Consider the following 21,800-nt stretch of genomic DNA (forward strand, 5'->3'; position numbering starts at 1 on the left):
GTCCACGTTGTAGCTCCTTTTCAATTTGTTCCAATTTCTTCTTTAACTCTTCGTAATTGTTTTCACTACACTTCCTCTACGGCATTTTTAACCATTTAAAAAAACTAACGTAACACTTTAATGCAGACGAATAGTCTATTCTTCTATACTTTTTAAAAGCAATTCAAAATATATTAGAATATTGGTGCGGAATGGCTGAGCACTGAAAACGCGAATGAAGGTTCGAATGCAATGAGTAATATGGTAAACGTCGACTACCCTCACAAAAAAAAAAAAAAAATAATAAGATCTCAACACAGTGCAAGGAATGGCGATCGCTGCGCGGTACTACAAGTGCTATGCTATATGCTAATCTCGAAGGACGAAGCCAAGTATAATAACGCACTATAATTTATTATCTGTAAACAACTTTAGGCTATATGTCTGTTTATTGCTTCTAGTTATAAATTGGGCGGGAGAGACACCGCATTTAAGAATAATAGAATTGGGAAATTATTAATTACATATTATAGATATATGTTCTTCAGACATTCTTATAAAGAAAACACATAACTGCGGTTATGTTAACAAATACGAGCGTATGTCGATACCGAACGGGCGAACTCCACCGTTATAAATATAAGACTGCTTTATTACGTCATAAACTGGGAATTGCTTGTGGGGTAAAAAATTAGGTCAAACGAAACGCGACAAATTTTTGCCCGTCATTGGACCTTAATGCTGTTCGCGAATTACTTAAGCCTTCTTTCTACGCACCTTCCATGTATTATCGTAAAAACTTCGAAATTAAATTTCGAATCGGTGAAAATATAATTACCACTTGATGAATAATGAAAAATTTATTGCTGTGTTCATATTGTTAATAAACAAGGAATATTATAAATTAAGTTTTTTTCAGACAAAAGGAGAATTTATATGTTTTCCATTTCTGGATATTGTGGGGACTGGTAAACCAGATACATACACATACCATATTTCTGTAATTAAACATCAGAAACTTTTAAAATTAGTATCAGTAAAATATTTGAAAAAGTTTATTTATTTTTTATTGAAAGTTTTTAAACAAATAAATAATATAGAAAAGTTATCGATAAAAAAAATTATGCGTTATATATACAATATTCAATATGCTCGTAATATTGAATTTTATAAATTTCTGCAGCAGAATATACCTACCTGAATACCACGTGTTTTATTGATTGGTGTGTATTGAAATCCAAAATTTCAGAAGATTCGTTACCGTAAAACGCGACCATATCTTCTAGGTTTGATTCAATATGGTTTTGATGAAATATAAAGTAATCTTTTGGCATAGCTGTGATAGACGGAATACCCCGTCTAAATCTATTAAAGAGATACATACGAGCTATAATATAAGTCATTTGTAGTACTGAAACACATACAATACTAACCCATTTCGAACATTGCGAATTGCGAATAAAGGTCATAATTTGAGGTAACATAATTTTTTTTAACAAAATAATAAATCGCATCAAAATTGTCGGCATTACATTTAAATTGGTCCACACCGGTGGCACAAGCTTTCAACTAAAAAAACATCTAATCGGTGCAGTTAAACGTAACAAACACAAAAAAAATCGGAATTGAAAATCTACTCCTTTTAAAAATTTGTTTTATAAATAAACAACGGCTTTATAAGAACAATAAATATAGTATAATATAATTGTAATTAAAACGTTGAACCTTGTAATCATTCAATAAAAATGTGTTTCCCATACTAAAAAATACATGCATATCTTGTTTACTAAACTTGGTCTCCCTTTCACTTGCATTGTACCTAAAGCTGATACGAATCGTCGAAAAGAGTGATTCATCCTCCACGAATGTAGGTTTTGGAAATAAATTTCAGATTCAATTTGGAAAAGTCTACTTTATGTCGGCGTTAGAACAAGCGGGCTGCGGAAAAAATATGAATAGTTTCCTTTATTTGCGCCTAGTCTGAAAATCGATTTACATGCAATCTTTTTGTGATATATAAATGTTGACAATTCTTTCTATTGTTGAAATTCATATTTGAATTGAGCAGATGAATAGACGCATTTAATGTTCTGATATAATTGATCTGCGTTTACAGAATCTAATCTTTTAAATAAATACATATGGATGTATACACGGAACATGTATAGGAACACATTTTTTTATAATTTTTGTCCGTCTGTCTATTTGTGTCTTTGTTCTAGCTAATCTCTAAAACGATTTTGACTGGAATTTCATAGGCACATAGTTGATGTAATGAGGAATAACCCAACTATCCGAGCGGAGTCAGGACGAATAGTTAGTAATATCTGAATATCTATAAGATGGTCCCTTAACTAGGCAAAACATCACTATATTTCTGACTTATTTTAAAATAGTTCTGCTCCCATGATTATAAGTTTTCGAATATAACACACAATGAAAGAGCGATCACTATATACACACACATTTAAAATAAATACATATTTAAATTGCTTTATTCTTCAAAACTTAAACGCTTTAACCTGATGAATTTTAATAAGGTCTTGAATGTCTTAAATTTATACAAATCGGCAGACCGAAGGGACTTATTTTAGTTATTGTTTGAGTTTGTGGAAAGTCCTATTGGAAATCATACAAATCAGACGATTTATATAATTTAGTAAAATACAGCATTTTCAAAGTAAAATTATGTGTTAAGGGTGTGGTAATTTAGTTAGTTTATCTGTGGTCGATTCAATACGAGCCGCTTTTTATGGCAGGGTCGCTGTCAAATAGAAGTCGACAGATATAAATGTCTTATATATACAGGCACGGTGTCACACTAAACCATTGTAATAGAAATATTCCGAACATTTCTGAGGTTCAAGGCATTTGGAATTGTTAGGCAAAGTGGGGAAGCTGTTCACAATTGTTCCTGCAGCTTAATTTGGAGCAAAAACATAACCCCAGAACTTATTAACTGATACTAAGAGTACTAACACTAAGAATAATATAAGTGACGTGCATTTTTTAACAAATTGTATGGTGAGGGCAGTGTTGTGCATTACATTTCAATTTTGTTTTTATATAATACATTCTTAGTACTATCTGATACGACCTGAACATAAGCCAAGCAGGTTTGGTTTACAATACCACAAACTACCATTTTCAATTATAACTCTATGCTAATTTTGTTACAAAATGTGATTGAGCGATAGAATTTTGCGGTGAACTGATTGTATTACGTTATTCATAATGTCAAAATCAGGATTGAATTCATTTGATAAATCTAAACTATGTTATTTAAACTAATACACTCATACAGAAGATTTTGAAGCCTATTTATCGTTTATAAACATTCTCTTAAATATTCTCATTTCGTTTATAAATAGTTCGTTTAAAATTGATACATTGTTAAATAACAATAACCATTCAATGTTTGAATGAAAGCTTATAAGATACTACACGGTATGATACTAGATATCCGGGTTTTAGCTCAATTTTAAAGGCCTTAAAACGTTGTAAATTTAAAGTTTAAAGCATATCTCTGATATAATCAATATTTATGCTCTTGTTAAATTTCAAACATAAAATACCCACGTATTTATTGAAAGAGAACTTATTTATTTATAAATATAAACTTATAGCTAATCTTTTTATGTTAATAAAGCTATTTAAATGAGAGATATTTTTGAATTACAATATTATAATACAGCATAATTCGAACTAAAGAAAACAATGAGGAGGCATTTCAGAAACAGCAGAGACTCGCAAATCTAGGACGCGCATTGTTCGTATCCTCTGTAAATAGATGGAATCAAAGACACTTTGAAAAATGAAGGCATAAAGTCTTTGTAGGCGGCAATAGGACGAAGACAATAAGATCGACTGTCGCGTTGTACAATTTTGCCCGGATTTCCGCTCTGCGTGCACGTCTTCAGGTGTCGTGTTTATTTGATCTATTGTTTACGAGTTGTGAAGTCCTTGTAATATAAATGAACTCGCCATGATACCGTATAGAAGCTCTAAATCATTTAGATGCTTTTGACAGGTTGACTCTTTAATGTTTCGGTTATCGTCCTTGTAGACAACATTAATGAGTATATTTCTAAATATAAATAACACCATTTATAGGTTAGCGTGGTATTCTTTATAAGAAGTGTAATAGCTAATATATAGTGCTTAGGCAATAATTCCGAACGTATTACTTGTTCCTGATCATTGTAAATACATGCAAAGATTTCCAAATACCTCCCAATCGGTCTTTTACGTCACTTTTAGGTTTCATATAATATTTAAATGGTCAAATGCCACGTAAGTTCTTCCATTATGAATTCTGCCTCTGCCTACCTATGTACCTAAATAACAAAATTCGTCCGTAAATTAATACAGCTTTTTTGTTTACCAATGGGAAAATGAGATTAAAATTTTGAATAAAATATACACACAGTTAAATTCTTTATCGTTCAAAAAATTGAATAGATTTGTGATCAAAGAGACATTTTTTGACAAATAGCAAGAACGAATTTTTATAAACCTCAAAAGTTGCGATAAGAGATATTATTCCGATTCATTATAAATATACTACTCCATCTGTTAAACTCCAAGGTGAGGGGTTGCTTCAATGGAATTTTCTTTTCATATGTCTGTATAGCAACTCTTTGATTCGTCTTAATTAACTACATAACACTCTAACTTATACACTCATGTGGACAAATTTACAAGTGAACTATATCGTATATGTAGTTTATCATTAACTTTTCAATTCTTCAACTGAATAGTGTTGAATATTATATGAATGTAAATTTTCTTCGTTATGAAATTTTGAAATGTTAAATTTTAATTAGTAGATAAGGCATTATATTCTTGTGCTTGAATCGGCTTGCCGTTTACCGATAAAATTGTTTATAACATATTTGTATATGGTAATTAGCTGAAGAATAATAAAATATTAAGGTACTACTTATGGAAGTACAAAGCAGTCATTTGGGGTTATAAATTTAATAAAGGTTGTGATATACAATTATGTTTAAAAGTATAAAGAACATAAAAAATCGATCATAGAACGAGCTTCGAACCTACGACTTTCGTCAGTTCGGGGCAACGCCTTACCACACGGCCACCCATCTTTATTTTTTATTCTATTTAAAACAATAAAAAATGGTTATGACATATTGTCGTTTAGATTTCTAATAATTGCTACCTATTCTAGAACACTAAAATGGCGTATTTTTCTCAGGATTTGTAGCAGTAGGTCAAGAACAGGTTCAGCGGCTGGAATCTTACAGTCCCTCGAGTGACATTTTGAAGAGGAACGCGTGATAACCTAAGAATCGTGTTTTATGTTTTGTTTTGAATTTCTTACTATTTTAAGATGTGAACTATATTCATATGATATTTACCCCTCATTTATTTTTAATCGTTTTATTAATATGATGAAAATATCGCTTGTGATATTCTTCATTCTTTGTCAATATTATTGAAATCTATAATCTATGTATTTTGAGAAAAGAATAACTACGTTTACGTGTACGATAAATTAAGAGTTAGAAAGTTTACTGGTGAGATTTACAGCTCAAAGAACATTATCCTTACAATTTAAAACAATATCTCGAACTGGATACAAATACATTTCGTCATAGTCAGTTGATCGCGCATTGTAGTGGCGTCTAGCAATCATTTCATTAGCAAGAGTATCTCTTGAAATTTGCGTCAGATCCGACGGCCCTCAATCACACTCAATTTCATTTGTCCTCATTACACGGATCTCATCACGATTAATGTTTTCCTCTCCAACGGACGAACACCAGTTCCCTTTATACTGTCTAGTAAACCTATTTCACAAAACGAAGGCATTGAAGCAAAATGATTAATAAAGATAAGACGGAGAATGGCGGAGTCGACGGACAAAAAATTTTTTTCGAGACCATCAATTTAATAAAGCAGTCAAATAAGTCGGGCAAGCTATTATTTTTGTAAAATACAGCCTTTCCGTCGCTCTTAAATGAGAACTCGAGATTAACCCTCTGAGTTTTGCCTTCAATTTTTCAGAGTTCACCAGCCGACTGCTCTTTTAATCTTGAACTATTATTTAAATTTTTTTGCGTGGATTTTGGAAAAATCGGAGCATTCGCTCACTATCAACATCATTTAATTGATTCTGAAGGAATTACCAGCTAAATGAGTTACGACTTACAGTCTTGTTGCAGGAACTAAATATGGAGCAGACTGAGTTTAATTTTAATGTGGTACTGGCTCATATTTGACTACTTGGAAACTTGGAGCTACAGCTTTACCTGGAATATATCACGGAGAATACATAATATAGACCGTTCTTTGGTTCTGTAAGTAACCTTTCTGTCAGTGTCGTGGAACTTCTGGCTAACAATGATGAAATGACTGTTACAGCTCTTTATAACATAATTTGAAACAACGTGAGCCCCAGAAGTCCAAGTTTAAAAGTGTTTTGAAAGTGACTCATAAATTTGCAGAGTATTCATTAATTCTTCCTTCAAAATGAGCACTAAAAAGTACATTGCAAAAATCAAGGAACCTAAAAAGACGAATTTAAAATGCAATTTTTTTGTAAACGTCAGACACTCTTACGAGCAGCTCACGTTTAAAATCCCTGCTAATTTATAATCAACTAGCTTTCCAGCTACTTTTTCGCGTGGCTTTGCCTGCTAATTCAAACGACGGATCTCCATACAAAATTTCATTCAAACCATTTCAATGGTTTAGTAGTGAAGAAGAGACAAAGATACCTTCGCATTAATAATTTTGTTAGGGATTTATGTTTATTTGAGTCATATCAAATGCGCTAAAACTAATTCAACAAAAGTGTGTACTGTACATATCACTGAACAGATATCGGTTTCTAGTTAAATAATAGCTTTAGATAGTCCACTTTCCGGAAGCCAACAGCGAATAGGTTTCCTTGTTCATTGTTTATCCAATTAATTGGGATCTTTATTGCTTTCTGATAAAACCATTGATGAATTTGTTCATTAAAGTAGATTGCAAACATTTTGCTTTTCAGTTTTATAGCATTTAAAAAGATAGTTTAAAGAATAGAAAAATTTCGAAAATACGGCGGGTTTACAACACGCGGCGCCTGACCTCTCGGCCACCTATCTGACCTCAGTAATCGAATTTCTTCTATTCATTAAAAACTTCTCAACTTTTTTAGTTGTTATGAATTAATATTTTTATTTGAGACGTATCATTGCCATTATGAAGAATAACATTTAAATCTGCAATTTAAATTTCAATCATAAAATTGATTCACAGAAAAAATTGGCATTATTATTAAACACAACGTTGATATTTCAACTTTGCTAAAAGCGTGTTAGACGAACTTATTTGATTCTTTAATTTACTTAACTCCTCAGTTTGCTTTAATGAGTTCGACCTTCAAAGAGAAGGGCAAAGAAATTTCTATTTAATTTTATTATAATAATTAATTCTTCTACGAGTTACCAGCATTCAAAGGCATTTAAATGAATGAGTATAGTGAACTAGCGACACGCCTTCTCTTCACTTTTTAAATGTAAAGTTCAGGAACTTGTTCAATTCAATCAGTAAAGTTAGATACGTTATGGGTGTGCGTTCTTAACTTGTAAAGCCCGAGTTGTTACTATGAAGCTACTCATACTAACAGCAAAGGGTACCATTTGCAGAACGAGAAATGCTCTGTTGACCTCAAAATTCCCAAATTTCTCACTTTCACAGCAGCAGAACTTTTTAACGAAATCCAATAAAGGTTGTATGAATATAGGGTTATAATAACTGAATAGAAATATATTTTATTTGGTGCCAGAACATGACTGTTGCAGGGTGGGAAAGAGACTAACTTGCTTTTTAACCTTTTCATTGTCTAGTATATATGATTGATTTTTTATATTGTTTATTCAATTTCACCAACTTTAGTATTATCGTAAAAAGAATTCAATTGACTTCATTCAATATACCAATCTCACAAATTTGATGATATTTCATAAAAATAAATCGTAGAATGTCTTCTAGAACAATATAGTTTGTACCGACGTTACTTTACCTGGGTTGAGTTAGAGCCAGTCTAGAATGTATAGCGCCCCTAAGCCATAATTCACTAACAAGGTACGTACATAACTCAAAGCGAAGTCGCGGCCCCGAACTAGTATTCCACAGTTATTTAACTGAACCAGCAACTTTACCTTCTACAATATCATACTTGGTAACAATATCAAAGCTGTTAAATAAAACTTAATTGAAACGTCAGTCGTGTGGCGAAGTGTCTGAAAAGTGAAAAATGGAAGATTGGAGCGGAAATGTTATTTTAATACGAGGCTCTCTTGTAAAAATTGTTAGAAGAATATTACGTTTAGTAGTGAATATTATCTTCTGGACTTCATTGTAGTTTGACACCTGATAATTATTCACGTTTTAAAAGTGATATATAGAATATGCGTATATAGGAGGAGGAGGTATATACATGTACGTGTTTAAATAAGAAAGTATAATTTAAAATGTTCCGTTAATTTGCTAAACGGTGGTCATAATAAGTATAACAAAAACTTACTTTTAGCCACGGTGTTTTACAAAAGAAGAGAGCAGAGATTAAGAATCTTTAATTATAAAATATGATTATATTTATTATTACAGAAACATATAAATGTCATATTTTTTAAATGAAATATGAAAAGGCAGGCGTCAAAATATAACGTAATTTATATTTGAATAGCCTCCATATAAAAAGAAATAAAGAGCTTCCTGCACTTTATCTTTACGACCATACAATATTATTTCGACTGCGAGCGTGAATAATAAAAAATATACGTTTTGAAAATTATGGCCCAGAATAAAAGAGATGGGTTCAATAGGGTTTAATTTTGTATGCATTTTAAAACAAATCAATTTACTTAGGGGAGTGAGAACGCCTACCTCAGCTCACGTAATATTTTGACCCAATTTTTGATTTTCCCCGTAATTGAAATAAAGTTCAAAGTGAATAACAGTTGGTGTTCAATTTCTTGTTCAGACAGGGCTAATTGCTTTGAATTTGTTGTTGAACATGGTTCTCTTGAAATGATGGCGGGTAAGGTACTATTCGAATAATGGCGTTGCTATGAACAAATATTACATAAGATAACAATTGTTATGGATACTATACGTATCAAGTTTAATTATTCAAGGTTATTATGCGTAAATTGCTTGAATTAATCAATACCAGTTATCTCTATTACGACCCAAAATCAATTATTATGAATTTTTTTGTATTGAATAATCCGATTTAGAAATGACAGTTATGTAAACGTATAAAAGTCTTATTGTAAAGGATTATTGTGCGCAAATTGTTTAAATTGATCTATTCCAGTAAAACAGTTGACAATCCTGCTATACGTGTTTTATATTGAACATATTTTGAAATCTATATGTCATATGGATATGTGCTTTTTAGGTCATTTTCCATTTGGTCTTTTCGATGTTCGATTTCTTAAAATGTTTCCTTAAAATCTTCTTACTTGAATTCGTTATACGATATTCTTCGCATTTGATAGAAAAAAATATCAACTATATTATTTTAACACATTACAAGATCAATTTTGTTGCCTTGAACACGAAACCACACCTGCGAGGTTACCACATTCTACGACAATATGTGCGGAAAGGTTTCCTCATTTGTATGGAAACTGTGAAACTCTTAATACACTGTGAAAAAGATAAAAGTAACCGTGAGGACGCTAGTAAATAATTCCACTGTAACCCGCCACGTCATGCCAGAGCGTGACAGGTAGTAAATAGTATCAGGGCATCCACGCCGTGCCTCATTTCGAATGCATTTTGCATCGTGTGGATTTCAAATGTCAATACTGTAACAGATATATTTTAGTCTTCGTATATCCTGTTGAAATTGTTCAATTCGCTGTGGATTTAGTTGGTGTTGAGTTTAAACGGCAATTCGGTGCGAAGGATTATACTGTAATAGTTTTGTGGTATTTTTGTTGTACTACGTGTTTAGGTTCGTTATTTGCTAAAGGTCTACTCCTCGGGGATATAAAAATGGATTAAACATTAAAACCGTGAAGAAATGTACATTTGGCTAATTTCTCTGTTTATAGAAGACGAGTATTGCCACATTCAAAATTTAGTCCATTTGAAGAGACCCAAAGTCTTTGTGTTTAACATATTCTGGACTTACGATGCTATTAAACATAAAATATTTATATTTTCGTGTGCTTCTATCATTTATGGATTCGTACGAAAAAAGGGCGTGCATTGCAGTATGGTGTGTGTCATTTTTAAATGAAATAAAAAGTGTACATTTTGATCTGGATAAAACTTGTCTTTGCACGGCAGAAAATATGCAAAAGTAAAATGGAGAAACTTTAAACGTTTTTATTTTTAGATTCTCAAGCTCATATTCAGCTCGCGTTTTCTTTTACGTATATGTAAAGCCTTTTTAAAAGAAAAGCAGACGTCTAGACCAATCCAATGACAATAATTTATTTCGCATAGTTGCATGTGCACGGGCTAAAAGAGTGCCACGTTGGGTGTAAACTGTATTAAGAATATTCTAGAACCAAAACGTTTGATAGACACGAAATTTCGTGCCAAAAGTTGTCAAAGACGCTGCTGGGTTTTTATTATTTTATCAAGTTATATACTCTGTTACTTTATTGGAGAATGTAAGTATACTTCATATATATTTATTAATAATGAACTTATATCAAAACTATATTTAAATAGTTATATTAAATCACATTAAATTTAATTATTTCTTTCAATTATTCAACTATACTCGTATACATAATACAAATACAATTTTAGTAAAAATCTTACTTTAAATTGTTATTAAAATACAAACACAACAGCACGGCAAACATACTCGTTTGTTAAATGTTCTCTAGATCAAAGTAAAAAAATGTCGGGTCACCAGCTTATAAAGGCGCAGTCATACTATAATAGAACAAAACTCGATGCTCACCCTTTGTCGTCCGTGAACACGTGTCATTCAGTCTTTTGTTCTGAGGCTGCTTATATATTTTAACTGCTTTCTTTTTAAAATTAAAAGTACATCAGGCTATAAAATAAAAAAAGTTCAGATACGACAACTTTATAATAACATTCTATTGTTATAAGCAAAGTTTTAATGAGGCCATAATGCACTTTTATAAACAGATGCAAATAATATGAGAAATTTTAATAAAATTGCTCTGTATGGAACAATAAGCAGAATAAATGATAACGGCTGTTTGGAAACATTTAAAGTAATTATTATTATTACTTCATTCTTTTGTATTCTGAGGAATGAAATATGTACCAAATAAATGCGGAGCTGCAAATTTATTTCAAAGATATTGCTTAGTCTAGATTAAATCAAATAATAACTATTATGCATGATTGATTGTGATTAATTTTTTTTATATAAATTGGCCTAATTTGATAAAAAATTGAGTGCATAGAGTATATTATATTGTTTTGTAGCATGCAATTAAACTTAAAAAAAAAACTTATTACTAGGTACTTCCTATAGAAACCAAACATTATATAATTTTGCAGTGTTTCACTACTTCAGTGTACTCGAGTTACATTGATTTAAAATGACATGTTTGAAAGATTGATTAATGGAGCGATACCATAATGATGGCTACTGTATCGTATCTTTATAGCAACGAAAGTATATAATTCGATGATAAGCCGCGAATCCATCGACATTCGTCTCCTTTGACCGCTCTAGCCCTTGACCTTCAGTCCCAACACAAAATCCAGTAAGTGTATACTCTAACGTCCTTCACATTTCGTTCAAATTTAATGCCCTGTATATTTTTCTGACTAAAATATATAGTCCTTATTTTATTAACTTAAGAAAGTATTCTACACTTAATACACTTCAACTACAATTTGCTCGTTGCGGTTTGCGGTTTTGACGCTTATTAGTAATATCAGCTTAATATTTTGCAACATTTTTAATATCTACATTAAATTTATTTCAAATAGGAGACAAGTCTCGACTTTAATTGACGTGTTCTGATCACACATTGGGGAGTATTGAGCATATAATTCACGTTATTTCTCTCGACCCCCTATGATTAATTACTTGCAACGTGTACCTTGTGACGTTGTGAACGAAAACACTGCGCAGAAACGAGAAGGAAACGCCTGTAGCGTCTATCAATCATTTGTTTATTGAGATTTTATTCGACGATATGATTGGCGGTGAGTTTATTGACCCTGGGTATCGTATTATTACAGCGTTTACTATTGGGTTGCCCGCACCCTTGGGTCTCGTGGAAAGTCGTCAGGGCTTCGCAATAATATTACTTTATTCATGGGAACATATTACTCTGTAAGTAGGGCCTGGAAACATATTTATATATTTTAAATGGCCTTTCAATATAGTAATGAAAATTATCTTCTTTTGTTTGTAATTAGATGCGTTAAGGCTGTGATTATTGATTACGGTAGCCAAATGCCAAATTGAGTTATAACTAGTAAGTTGTTGCTAGCTTATTGACAGCAGATTGAGCTTGATTGACTATCCCGTAGTTTTACCAGCATATATACCGTTCCTGTGGGAGCTCTGGAATGAAAACTATTCGATATCCTTCTTCGGTTATCTTACTATCTTTGTACCAAGTTTGATCCAAGTCGGTTCAGTGATTTAGGAGTGAAGAAGAGACGTCATACAGGGTAACTTGCGCATTTTTAATATCAGAAGAAAAACAGGGACAATTTTTGACAAAGCTATATGCACGTCAGTCAGTCGTTACTTTTTTTTTTTTTTTTAAATCCCGTGTCCCCTACTAGGGTATGGGGCAGATGAATGATATACATCTGTTTCATTGATCGATTTCCTTTATGGACAAGTAGGTGATCAGCCTTCTGTGTCCTGCCAGACCGAGACATTTTTTTTTATTGTCCCCACCGGGAATCGAACCCAGGACCCCTCGGTTCTACGCTCACGCGTTTACCACTGTACCGAGGAGGCATCAGTCGTTATATAACATACATTTGCGTATTCAAGTCAGTTGCACCCTCAACGTAATGTGCGTCATACATAATATCAAAAGAAATGAGGTCAAATAAAAATCACTTCACTATTGTTTTATATGTGAATGCAAATGTGCATTCAATCGTAATTATCTGTCGGAGAAATTAGTTGATATCTATGGAGGTTTATTATTTACTAGCCAAGCCTCGGGTCCGATCGGATTGGAGGGATACAAAATATTGTCTATGACATGCATACTTTCTATTGGTAAATTAATTTTAATAATAAATAATATATGTAATTGTATTCGATAAAAGTTGAGAACCGTGTCTCATATTTCTCCATTTTATATAAAAATAAATCAGATGGAAGTGCAAACAAATACTATGTTCTATTTATCAACGACCTGTCTGTGGATTGTTCTGTAGAACCGACCCTCCATTTGTTTCTATCATCCAATGTATTGAAAATACGAAGAAGTGTCCTTGGCCAACTGATAGTTTCAAGATGATCTTTGAAAGAGCAGTATGTCGACCAGAAATGGGAATTACTGAGAACATACAGTCCAACAGCAGCTGTTCATTTGATATTAATGAATAAACTTAGTCTATTTATCTAAACAATCTGTGAAGCAAAACATTTTGGCGCAACCGGCTCGTCCTATAACCAAAAAGTTAGCAGACATGTGACATCTTTGACTCGCACTTGGGCATTTGGATGGATAATAAATCAAAGACAAATTCATAATACTGTTTCATCTGAATAGTTAAAATTTTAAATGACACAAGATCGAACCTCTTAACCATATTATGGAACAATATATGTATATAACTTCATGCAACAAACTTGTGTGTTGTAAAACTTTCCAACTTCCTATAGGGAAAAGGTAACCAGTCCGCCCGTTTACCTTTCAATAAAATAAAAGTTTTCCAAGTTGTTTAATTTTACTGTTTCACCCCTAAATTGAAATTCACGTTTAAGCGATATAGCTTCGCTGACTTCAAAAATATTATTCGATTTTACCTCGTTAGGTGGGCTTTCTATTCCACTGCGGCGGATTTTTGTTTTATTTTGTTTGTTGTGTTCAATAAATGGTTTTGAGGATTATAGAAAGATGTAACTTTATGAGATATAGGTAATCCTTATTTATGTGAAGAATGTGGGATATAGCTAATGGAAAAATTTGTAATCCTTTAACGATTTTCATGAAAATAGAAGACATATAATCGTGGTAATAATATGTCACAATCTTTTGATATTTCTTGGGCACAATACATCGTGCATTTAATAAAGACACACAATAATAGCTTCGACAAGAGTGGTGTAACTTACAAGTGTTATATTAAGTTAACTCCGGAATAATTAAAATAAATAAACAGTATATATCAAAACCTCTTCTCATCTTAAGAAAAAACATGTCAATGCAAAAAAAACACGAAAGGTTTAGGAATCAATATATATTTATTGTTTTATTCTCGAAATGAGTCATGTATGCTATTGCAAACGGGGGATATTTGGGCTAGTTATAGTGGATACAAAATTAAATAAATCACTTTAATTTTGTAATATTCAACACATCATTTTTAAAAGAAAATAACGCAGCCACAATTAAAACGTTGACTCATGCCGAAATCATTATTACACGTGTTTACACGAAACCGTGAGCATTATTGTATTATTCCGATCACGTTTCATTGTGACTTATTATGGCAATTGTTTCATATTTTTGGTAATAATGCCGTCTTTATTGTAGTATAATGGAGGTATCATTTAAATATATACGAGGCGACACTCATACGATAGAATGAATAACAGATTAAGTAAAACGGTTTGAATACCGTTAAAAAGTCATGTGATGATTGCTGATGAAACAACAACAAGCTGGTGATGAAAGTTGTATAAACAATGCAACAAAATGGATTAATTACGATGTAAATATTCTTATTACTACAGAGATTCAACAAATATTACGTATAAAGAAAAATTGCATTAAAGCAGTTTACGCTATTAATTTGAAACGGTTTACGTTTACGCTAAACTAAACGCTAAATTCGATATCTGGCCTTGGAAGTAAGTACGAATCGAATTCAATTTTTTGCGGATTCAGCGGTTTCCTTCAATTTAATTAAAAATTTTCGATCCCTTCTTACAACTCGAGCCTATGCTAATAGTAAAAGTTTAGTTAAAACCCACTTGATCGAGGATTACCCCAAGTGTGGTTCAGTGTAATGTTCTCGATATTTACTTATTTATTTGAAAGTGTGGTTTATAAATTTTTCATAATTTCAATTATTATTATAATTACATATGTTGAATAAAAATGCCAAACAAATTGTATATAAACAGCATGGTTTGTTATAAGGTATCTCAGGAATTATGACACGCCTAACACCTTTTGTTTTGCAAAAAAAATTTTTAAATATAAATTTTATCAAATCACTTCACATGTATTTTTTATTCTTCGTTCTTTATGTTACAGGTTACATAACTGTAAATAAATAAATAGCATGGTATTCTTTGTGCATAATTAATGCGGTATTTAAAATTAACTTAATGAGATTGAAAGGAAATCAAAACGAAGATTACTTAACGTCAGTTCGTTTCTTTTTATATTTTCACTATAAAAAATTTATTAAAATACATTTACTAATGCTCATCTGTCTCTGCTATTCAGACATACCTATTTACAGCTAAGTACCACTGACGGGTCACTGTATAGTATAATCAATTTATAAGCTCTAAAAATCAGTAAGAAACAGTCAGTAATAACAAAGGAAACAAATATCTAAGAAGGCATTAACATTTAAACTCTTAATTCCCTCTCCTAACGCTGTTGTTTCGGTGTTGCCGCAAACAAAGATTCATTTGGGCAATTAATAAAGTTTCATGAGACGATTTAAAATATAAAGCGCCAGTTAAAATGTGGCCGAAACATTTATTCGGCGGTACCAACTTCAATTAAAATATTTCGCGGATGTTAATGGACTATTGACATTTTTCGCTTTTAGGCATAAAGTCATCGTCCGCATCTCATGTTGCTACAGAAATTTTATAGTTTAAATTACCAATTTAAAACCTTCATTCGATCTGATTGCTTGGTTTAATACCAATATATGAAAAGTACAATCTGTTTTGATTTTCGAATTCAATATTTATGAATGGTTTTACATTTAAAAACAATTCTGGTTCATATACATTGAGTGTTTATTTTTCTCTAATTCATTTAAAAGGTAAAAACTACGTGCTTACTTTATTAATTAAATTATAAAAAATATAAGAACGTATATTATTATTTTGGAAAATGTCCATCGCTAACATCGTACGTTAGAAAATTCGCAAGTCGTTACACCCTAAATTTGCATAAATATATTTTTATATCTACAATATAAAATAATGTAAAAAGCCTTCATTTAATATAAATTCTATAGAGTGGAGTTCTTTTAACTACGCTCCAGGTTCTGGCACTGAACCAAACACATTGGCTGCATTACCTCTTTGAATCATTAAACGAATACGCATATTATGCAACTAAAACAGGCCGTGTAATTAATCACTAATGAATATACTTTCAATAATTATTTTGACGTAAGTATACAAAGTATTTTAATGCCTGAACAGTTAATTTGCAGGGTCTTAACGATACATGAAACCATTTTATTATATTCTTTATGTTTATTAAAATACTTGTATTAATTTTTCTTATATAATATATACTTATATTATTAATTATTATTATGGGCGATATATATGTATGGCACCTATTTTGTAAATGTGTGCTTGCCTGTCTATGAAGTTTTCAGTTTTTATTGTGGACAAAGTATTTGATGAATTTGTTTAATAATAGATGGAAACTTATTTTCTTATTTTTCCTGAATGAGGGATAGAAATTGCCTGGGTATTCCCCATATATATATATATACGATATAAAGGTATACTCACAAATTAGAGTAATTTATACATCAAGTACCCTTTTCAGGACACATCAATTTTTGAGGCGTTATTACATATTACGTCTATTACTCTTGTACTTTAGACTAATTAACTGTTTTCCAGTCATCAGTCATCATACATTCTCCGATTTATAATTTTTACACAAGAAAGACGCAAAATTCAGCTATATTCAGCCGTGTGAGACAAAATTTAGGCCTTGTTTGTAGTTTCACAACATTCGGTACATTGTACCTTGTATGATAGCCGAATATGTCCTACTGACCCTCGGTACACAAAAAGCGCTTGTTTGCCACTCAAATATTATAAGTACATTGAATCTCTTTTGTATCTATTGAGAAGAAAATGATGTAATGATGATATTTTATACATATTTTCTTTTATTATTAAAAATCTATATGTAATCTAAAATCCAAATTAATGTCATAAGCAAAGCTGTGAGCGGAAAGCTAAAATGAAATAAAAATAGAAATACCACCACTTTTAATCTCTTATGTTATATACGGTTTTTCGCAGAGCATATTTTAAAAGAGCTCACTGACACTACTTACATATTAGCTTCTTTACATATATTTGGAAGTGCTGGTAAGCTTTGTAACCAAAGAGGTTCATGTAAAAATTCGTCTCTTGTGAAAAAAGCTTCGTAAAAGCTTTTGAGAGCAGATAAAAATAGCATATGTTGCGCAATTGCTGAGTGTAGTACAAATTAGCGGAGTCGGATCTTGCCAAAATAACTGCCTTGGGAATTAAAAAGTAGACGTGCTATTACGATATAAAAGTATATTGGGTTAGTTATAAAGTTAGTTAGTTCAGTAAAGAACACACTGCAATTTGGTGCATGCTAATTTAGTAAAGCGCTTTAAAATCACTGCAATTACATTCTTAGCATATATTTTTAATATAAACAAGTTATCGGATTCGCAAAAAACAATTGGTAACTGATTTTCAACCAACGTTTTTGCCAAGATTTCAATTTCTATTTCCAACCGTTGAAACACAATTTCACAAGAGCATGTTTGACACATGAACTCCAGATATTTTAAAACATTTTCATGCTCTCGTGTCGAACTCAGTGCGGGAGTGTAACGCAAACACCAATAAATCAAAAGATCTGTTTTATGTGAGGGGTTTCAAAAGTTTACAAGTTGAATGTTTTTCATAGGAAAACTATGATAATTTTGTTTGAAAACACTGTTCGAAAGTAGTGGATAGTCCCGGTCTTATAGATAACATGTCATAGTATTTTTGTTCACAATTGCGACATGGGGTCGTGAAAATGATCATCATCATCAGCTCATCTATATTCCCACTCTAGTGACATCGGTTCCATCAGGCTGGCCAATTGCGGATCGGCAGATGTCACATGTCATCGAACTTTTGATTCTTGGATATCAGTTTTCTAACGATGTTTTTCTTTACTGTTACAAGCAGTGGTGATGTGGATTAGGTACTTTAAAAAATCTATGTATTTTCCTGTACGCTAGCCTGGTCTCGAACTCCCGACTTTTCGATTTAAACCCGACTTGCTCATAACTGAGCCAACGCTTTTTTTTAAGTCGTAATGGTAGCGGTTTCGATTAGAATCACTTACACAGTATACTTAGTGAGTTTGTGGTTGTGGCTATATATGCAGATGCTGATCGGTAAACGATCAGAGGGTTAAGTAAACTTAGGCATATTAATTGAGGCACCTGAAGCGGTTAAACCATTAAAGTTTATTCGGTTGGGTAATTTTGATACTATCTTTATTTTTTAAATCAAAAATGATATATTCTATCTTAAAAATTGTCTATTAGTAAATCAAACAACGTCGATTTGTGAAATAGGCAGTCAAGCCAATTAGATGGTTATATAATAGGGAAAACTGAAACAAACGATTTCCGTCAGTTAACATGACAACCAAAGAGTTAATTATCACTTCTGAAACACGATTTGAAGCGTATGTTAATATAATTGTCCGCCTCAGGGAAGTATATAAATTGACAAACAAAGTTGAAGTCCTTTGACATAGGCAACATGGTCCTGATTTACCCGTGGCTATATTCATATATTTCAAAGTAAATCGCTAAAATAAACAATATAGAGAGCTGCGGTAGCTGAAGATGGGGAACATTTTAATTAGACGTGTGTTGACGGACGGAGTGACCTAATTATTTTATATTGTTCTTGGGCACAATATAAATATGGTACGAGTGTTTAGATGATCGTTTTTAGATTAATTGTACACGAAATTAAATCACAAGAAAATCGATTAAGTATCAATCGGATTTGCGAAACTAATAATTATAAATAAACCCAAGAGCAAATGCAAAAATGCAATGGCATTATAGTGGGAATAGAAAAACATCATCGTTCAAAATTTCAAATGTCTACGATAATTATATCTCGGTTCATGAGATACAGCCTGGTGACAGACAGACGGTAGATTTACAGACAGAAGGACAGTGAAATCGTAGTAATATAGTACCTTTTATCCTTTGAGTACAGAACCCAATCTAATTTCTCTCTGTACGTCTGGTTGTCTGGAAGAAATCGCTATATAGCGATAAGACCGCCAATTGTTTATATTGCAATTTTATTGACGTTTCTTGTAGTTTTTGTCAGGAGCAATAAATAATAAATAAATAAACCCAAAAACTTAATATGTTAGAAATGAGTATAAGAAAACCTTCTATGAGGAAATAATAGATAACTATATTGAGACAACAAAATGTTGGAAATATAAGCTATCTATCCATACATTTCCCAAATTGTTCTCACTGTGAAGCAGTGACGTTGCCTTTGACTGAAAATAGCTACAAAATTCACCTCGTCTTATTCTACATCGCATCTCTATGCACCTAAAGTGAATATTAAATTATTTATCACGTCGAATGGTGTACAGAATATATATAGTGATTTACAGTAAAACATTGACTTTTATAATAAACTTTCCATTTGAACAGGTAGCGTATATGGTCCAAATGATAATGAATTAAGGGTTGACCCTGAACCACAACATCAACTTGGGACAATTCAAAATTAACCAAACCGGATCGGATAGCGATTGATATTTCGGATGTCCTATACATTCACGGAACCCTGCCGTGGATCGACCCTCATAGATATTAAATCTGGAAGGCCGCGGCGGCACTTGGAGCGGAATTCCGATAGTAGTTGGTAGTGATCCATGCTCCGACATTTGCGCACGTTGGAATGTATAAGTGGTCAGATCGTGCCCTCTGTATAGTTACTGGGCTTGTTAGTGGCAGTTACGGGTTAGATACAATAGCTGTGATTTATTGTGGTATTGTTCACACTCCTGCGAATTGCAAACAAAGGTTGCGGACTGTATTTGCGATTTAGATACTCTGTTTTGTCAATGGATGTTATGAAATTGTTTCACTGAAAGTTATTATATTTTTTTTTTATTTTAGGATTGTGTTAGTTGCCTATTCAATAATAAGTCTTTAATATGTTTTTATATAAAACGGATGAGGACTATAAATAAATGTATGATTAGAATCTATTAAAATAACATCAACGTATATATAATTATACGAGTACATCCCCATTATACAGATTCCTACGGATATCTATTATCCAAAGCTAACTACAACTGTAAACAATTAAATCATTTAGGCAGAATATTCGATTACATACAACGTAACGTGATCAGTTTTTAAACAATCACGTAATTTGTTTACACTTTTGTTCAAATACAAAAATTAAAGTGGTAGGTAATTAATTGCTATAAATAAAGCCAATTAGTTACATTTATTACGAAGCTTTTGTTTCAATTAAGCCAGCTCACGTCAGCGAATGGAGTGCTTTACCACTACATCTCTCTCATGTACAATTTATTGTATAATTAATACGCTTGAAGTTATCATATTCTATTCAATATATGAATTGAGAAAGCTAGCAGCAGCTAGCGAGCATGAGAGGGTTGTCAGCTTTCTTATTAAGATGGGAATAATGATATTTTATGCTGTTACTAAATTATATATGCAAAGAAGATAATTATTATTCTGTGTTAAATGAATCTTACTCAAAACATTCGTTACAATTTAGTCTGAAATGAGGTGAGTAGTTTTATTTTTAAGGATAATTTACAGTCCTAGTACGTTATATCATCAGCTTATTGGCAACATTAGATTTTCAGTGAGGTTTTAGGGAAGTTTATCAACATTTACTCACGTTTGTGTTTTGGGAGATGTATGCAACATAATTATGATTTGTTCTTTCGTTAGTTACTAAACTATTGTAATTTGACCAAATAAAAAAGAAAATTACGTGTCTTTAATTCTTTTAATATCAACTAGATTGAAGAACTGCGCATTTCATAAAATCATATGGTTGCTGCTTGCAAGTCTAATGTCAAGGATTTAATTTTATTCTCAAACAGACATAAGGTTGTTATGTTTTTCAGATACTCAGGCACTATTTTCTGATAGTTACGACCAGACAAACAGATAAAAATAGTATTTTCTTGTGTTTGATTTTACGCGAGTAATCTTGAAGGTCATACAAAAATTGTTGTTTGTTAACTACCTCCACCTATTTCTCCGCAGTTGGTATGTAAAGTATTTTTCTGGATGTTGGCAGTATTGGCTGATAGTGTCTTCTGGTCTTTTGGTATGTCTGACATGGGGTTTTAAATTCTTGATAACAGGATCCCAGGTGTTAGAAAGCTGTAAACCATCTTCTCTATTGAAATTTGGACGTTCAAGACATATAACATCTCAGTCTCCCCGAGACCACGCTCGCTGTAAAGTGTTCGAAACGTCGGGTTAATAATATAATGAATAAATCGCGTTTAAAATCCGTTAAAAAGTTTTTAATTTCTAAAAGATAAAAAAAAATGTTAAAATTACATTTATTTTTATTATAAAAGGTTAAAATATTTTTCATTAACTATTTACTTGGTACGTTTTATGAT

The 21,800-nt window shown here is 31.9% G+C and overlaps 1 long non-coding RNA gene across 1 annotated transcript in view; it reads left to right on the plus strand.

Moving 5' to 3' along the window:
- Nucleotides 1-21,800, plus strand: part of LOC119834793 — a 177,094-nt gene that overhangs the window by 29,365 nt on the left and 125,929 nt on the right. The gene's annotated exons all lie outside the window — the stretch shown is intronic.

This window comes from Zerene cesonia, chromosome 2 (assembly GCF_012273895.1).
Source record: "Zerene cesonia ecotype Mississippi chromosome 2, Zerene_cesonia_1.1, whole genome shotgun sequence".
Lineage (NCBI taxonomy): Eukaryota > Metazoa > Arthropoda > Insecta > Lepidoptera > Pieridae > Zerene > Zerene cesonia.